Here is a 6,181-nt window from a genome sequence, read left to right on the forward strand (position 1 = left end):
ATTCATAAACATAATTCTAGGTATTAACAGACCATTGATAATCGTTTGTACCTATCCGTTATTTTGACCCTTGATGTGTTTGTTAATAAGAGACAACAATTTATAGAGGTTTGCTAAGTTTTATGAATAAGGGGAGTGGGTAAGAAACTAGCGATTATTTTTAGTAACGATTTCTTCGTATGTATAGAAAATGGAGTCAATATTGCTGCCTTTTTTTCTCGTCTCTAGTGTCTCTAGTCTAGTATAACCTGACTTGGAGAACTACCTACACTTAAAAGGAGATCTTGTTTTGACTAGTTAGCTAGAGGTAAAATGGTGCTCCAAAGAGATGTATACCTACAACAGTTTGTTGAGAGTTAAGAGTCGGTTACAACAAACTGTCTGTCACCGTTAAAGCTTTCCCTAAATATTATTGTATGGGAAGTTACATACCTGTTGAATGGCGTCGTTGGTGACCTTACTGCAAGTGGTTCGCGCCACTGGCCCTAAATTGATCAATTGAAAGAGGTCGCGCCTGACAGTGGTCACGTTTCGCGTTGTTTATAGAAATTACTTTTGAAAGACATAAGTAGCTAGTCAAAGTGTGCGCTGTTCATATCATAACATAAAGGGTCATTCAATAGAACTTGCTAACTATGTAAACAAAAGTTACTAGTAAATTGACATTCAGTAACAATTTTAGTATGGCGGTTTGTTTACATAGTTAGCAAGTTCTATTGAATGACACTTTAACTGTAGATGACTCTAACAAGTTGTAGTCGAAGTTGGAGATAGTGGGAAAAAATACACAAACCTTAGTCACGCACTACCTACGCCCGACTGTTTAAAGAATAAAGATAGAAAGAAAGAAAAAAGAAATTTTAACAGGAAGTTTAACAGTAAGATTATCCGTAGCTTAACTTTCATGTGATTATTGAACCACATGAAGTCCCTTGCAGGCCTTACACGATCAACCAGAAGATTTTTGGTAATCTTGCGAGATTTTTCTTAACTTACAGGACATAAGCGCTATAAGTATTATTGAATATTAACAGGTAACGTAGGACCGCTACTGGGTAAACCAAGCGAGGCCGCCTCGACTGGAAACATTGCGAATTGCGATATAAGATATAAGCGTCTACTTGGTATTCCCGCCGAGGGACACGTCAGCTGTAGGTATAATATGTATGATGTATTCAACATCAAATAGATAGTGACAGTGGCCAAATATATCTTCACACATCCTTATTATCTTTATAACTAACGTGTGTTATGACATATATTTCCATTTTGGACGTCACTATCTATTTGATGCTGAGTGGCATAGTATACATATATTATACAGCTAACGTGTCCTTCGTTAACATCGTCGAAAAACTTCTATTTTGAAGTCCTAAAATGTTTTATGTAGGTACTTAGATAGCTAAAACAGTTTTCATGGAATCGATCAAACACGCATAGAAATTTTATTTTAATGTAATTCGCTATCTTTACTTTTTCCACTTATTAGGGCTAAAATAATTCACGTGACTCGTTTACTAAATCTAATAAAATTATGCGTTTGAAATCATAGGTAAAGATATATACCTATATTTTATGGATGGATACGTTTTTACCAATTTAAATGGGTAACATCGTATACAAAAGCAAACTTTTTGGTTTAGATTCTAAAGCATTGATCACATCAAAGGGTAAACTTTGTAAGGCTTACTCGAATATTGTTTTTTTTTAACAACATAGCTAATAGATAAAAGGCACTTTCAAATTAATGACTAATAAATAAAAATTCTGATATAAATGGAAATAAAACATCTAGTATTCCAGCTATGTCCGAGCAGTGTTGCGTGCGCAGAAATGCTTGAATAAACACTTTGAAGAGTTATTTCATAATACATCGTATTGTACGTGCCCAATATTGAGAGCGGTAAAGGTAAGACCAAATTACCTACAATAAATTTTATGAATACAGAGCAAAATAATTTTCAGTCTATAAATGTGTCAGGTAAATATGTACAGCAATATTAAAAACGGTTACGTTGTTATTTCTTATTAAAATATAAAAAACATGACTACAAACTACAACCACAAAATCAAACGCGAGTAATTTGTTCAAGTAGGCTGTACAAATTACTGTCATTATGCCTTCTATATTTCTATAGAAAATAATACATTGAACCGCACTGCGACAGTTGGCACAGAATCAAATTTAGTAACGGAAAAAACAATTCGTCCCAAGGATCGAACTCTACATGGCAGACGTTTCATTCTTATTCATTTGTGACATAGGTACTTACATACCTACGTATCGTGTCAAGTCATAATAATAAAACAAATTTGGGATAATTACTTAAGAGTATTGTCATAACACGTTCAGAAATACCACAAAACGGAAACACGTAAATACGAAAGCATATTACGTGACCGAAGCCAACATTACTGTGATTACTGTTTATATCCTGTACGGATATGATGGTCGTTCTTGTCTACGTGACAGCGTGATAAAACGGTGTCCGTCACTTTCTTTCCCACGGTGTTAAACAGTGACAGTTATTTTATCACGTGGATAAAGATGGATAAAGCTATCCATAATAGGCTGGCTGATCATACCACTAATGACTAATGGCATTAAAATTTATAATTAATTGAATCAAATTTGACGGCCAATTTTTCTTGCATGGTGGGCCGATAGAGGATAAAATTATTTCTTTCTTTTCAATAATGTCTTATATAAGTCTCGGATGTTAGGCAAGTTGTTTTTAAACAGGGTGTTCTACAAAATTGCGTCACTTAATGACCGTCAGGCATCGCGATCACCAGCACACATGACGCTTAAATAAACCATGTCAACAGAACGTTGCCCAATGGAAAAAGGCACTAAAAACGTACAAACCAGGCATTATCTTATTGCGTTTGGCTTTGGAAGACAATGGTTTGTTTGAGTACTAGCCAATGGCAGCCCATGAGGATATTTATATGTCCAAATGAGAAGGTTCCGGTATATTTTCAATTGTCAATTTCCGTGCCTATATGAGATTTAGATTAAATACTAACTCAAAAAAGTGTCACGGCTAAAACAAAACGTCTGCATATTTATACTCATATTGATCGAAAGATTCCTTTAAGTATAGTAAGAGTAAGATTTTTGTGTTTAAGGTTTACACAAATTCTCGGATCCCATTTTTTTTTTCACATTTCATGACAAACAAAAGAATACCTTTAAGTAGGTTACATATACTGTTGATAAATCAATACATTTTATTAAACATATCTGTATACAAATCGCTCCCGACCCGTGGTCCAACCGCTATGTATTTTATAAACAGGTAAGTCCTTCTTTCGAAATTGAAAGTTCTAAACTTCATTCGAATAAATTTAATAACCCACGATATTTAACATAACCGATACATAATATGACAATAGGTGGCCAATCTTATTAATTATTTTTTATCAAGGGTGGCCTATGTTAGGGCAGGATTTTTTTCGTTAATTAGGTCATTTAGTTCTCCTTACAGATTGGCTTTGTTGTTAAGAACTCTAGCATTTCCACAAATCCGCTATTGTTGCGAAATTCGTACTGCATTGCGGTCTCCTATTACAAAGTAAGTCAGGATTATTACGATAGTTGCATCAAGCTCATTGTCCGAGGCAGCAGCCGTAACATCGCCTTTATGCAATTGAGTTACGGTGCTTTCTCCCTTTAGCAATGTAACATAACATTACATAACACGGGTGTTTGATAACAAACAGATTTTAGGTTTGTCAACCCCAAGGCTATATATTTCGGTCACGGTCACTAACTTCTCCGAAAACGGTTAAAACTTAACGTTTAACTTCTCCAGTTGCTACTGCACCGAAGGTAGCATTATTTACAATGGAGGCCGAATACAGGCCTTAACACAATAGGCAATATCCTCGCTATTAAAACGGCACACTGCAGTTACTTTACTTATAATCCGAGTACTAGTTTACATTTTAGCAATGAACCACACGGAAACCAACCAGCACAATCATACCGCACAGTCACAGTCATAGCACAACAAACAATAATAAACCTGTGGTCGCCAGCAAGCGATGCGGCGCGCGGCGCGGCTTCGACTGGCTGCCGTTGCAACATGCAGTGGTGGGAAGGCTCTTTCACCAGTTACACAAGAAAGCTGCTTACGTAATGGAGCTTTTTGCCTTTCGTGAAGCGATTGCTGTTTATGCACATTTGGTGTGTCACTTGGTAAATGTTTACGTGGCCTGCTGAAGTTCTGAACTTTAAATGTAGGTATGTGGTAATTCTTAATGCAGGTTAGGTTGTTTTATGTCGACATGCCTGTTAGGAATGTTAGGATTGTGATTCACGTTTCAAATAACAATGTTATTTGGTAAGTTAGCTATAACTCTAACTTACACGAAGCTGAAATAATACAAAAAAATATATAAAAGTAGTAACACGAATGGCATTAAATTATTAAAATTGTACTTATAAAACTATTTTTTTAAATACTTTCAAAATGATGACTCGTGATTGACTAAAAAAAAGATAAATGAACTGATAGACTAAACAGCATTTCCGACAAGTCAACCAGAAGGTACCCCAAAGTAAGGATGAATACCAAATAAGTATTATCGATATTTTTACTATTAAAGTAATCTAAAAACAATTGCATTCTGGAATTCTTGCACATTAACTTACTTCAAAGTTCACTAGTAAGAAAGAAAGTGCAAATAGACTAAAGGGCTCAATACACTTGATAAAAATCTCTCTCCTTGTTAGGAAACTCGTGGAAAGTCAAAACACTTTTGCCAAGTTAAATAGAAGATACCTACTATTAAGGAAAAAAATTGAAAATATAAAAATAGACCACCGCGATAGAAAGAACGGTAAAAAGCCGGCCAAGTGCGAGTCGGACTCGCGCACGGAGGGTTCCGCACCATCAACAAAAAATAGAGCAAAACAAGCAAAAAAACGGTCACCCATCCAAGTACTGACCCCGCCCGACGTTGCTTAACTTCGGTCAAAAATCACGTTTGTTGTATTGTTGGGAGCCCCACTTAAATCTTTATTTTATTCTGTTTTTAGTATTTGTTGTTATAGCGGCAACAGAAATACATCATCTGTGAAAATTTCAACTGTCTAGCTATCACGGTTCGTGAGATACAGCCTGGTGACAGACGGACGGACGGACGGACGGACGGACGGACGGACGGACGGACGGACGGACGGACGGACGGACGGACGGACAGCGGAGTCTTAGTACTAGGGTCCCGTTTTTACCCTTTGGGTACGGAACCCTAAAAATGAGAATCGGGCGGTTGAACTTAATGATAACAATTCTCATTATACTTTAGGTACATTTGTTACCTACTTTAATGAACAAGCAATCTCATTACCGATTAATGAGGCAGAAGTAACATGTATTTAAAACCCATTCAAAATCTAGTTAGAAACCTTAATTAGTAATTAATATTACTTTCGGTATCATTATCATATCATTTGATATTTACCAGTCGCTTTTCGGTGAAGGAAAACATCGTGAGGAAACCGGACTAATCCCAATACGGGCCTAGTTTACCCTCTGGGTTGGAAGGTCAGATGGCAGTCGCTTTCGTAAAACTAGTGCCCACGCCAATTACTGGGATTAGTTGCCAAGCGGACCCCAGGCTCCCATGAGCCGTGGCAAAATGCCGGGACAACGCGAGGAAGATGATGATTACTTTCGGTATCATTATCATTAAGGAGGAAGGAGCGTCGTCTAAAGAGACAACTACCGGCACCTCCAGCTAACGCCAAATTTACTTGTGACCGTTGTGGGAAGCAGTGCAGGGCCCGCATCGGTTTGTGCAGTCACAAGAAAAGATGCGACTCTCGGAATACACAGCAGCTGTAATAAACATCTGAAAAGGATGTAAAGGCCAATGATGATGATGATGATCATTATCATGAACGGTTAAGTTCAGGTCAACAACAACATTAGCGCCTTCAATTGAATGTAACTTCCAAGCTGCCGTAAAGTAACTTGGCTAAACGTATTAAGTCAGGCGCTTAGTTGATTTAAACCAAGCATAATGCTGATGGTAGAGGTAAGTTCTTAAATTATTAAATGCTGTGTTTCTATTTCGATTTTTTAGAATATGTCTAGATTCTAGAAGTTCTATACCTGACTAAACGTGTTATTTTAACTCGATGATTAAAGTCGACATATTTCACGTAGTT

The sequence above is a fragment of the Cydia amplana genome, chromosome 18, assembly GCF_948474715.1.
Source record: "Cydia amplana chromosome 18, ilCydAmpl1.1, whole genome shotgun sequence".
Classification (NCBI taxonomy): Eukaryota; Metazoa; Arthropoda; class Insecta; order Lepidoptera; family Tortricidae; genus Cydia; species Cydia amplana.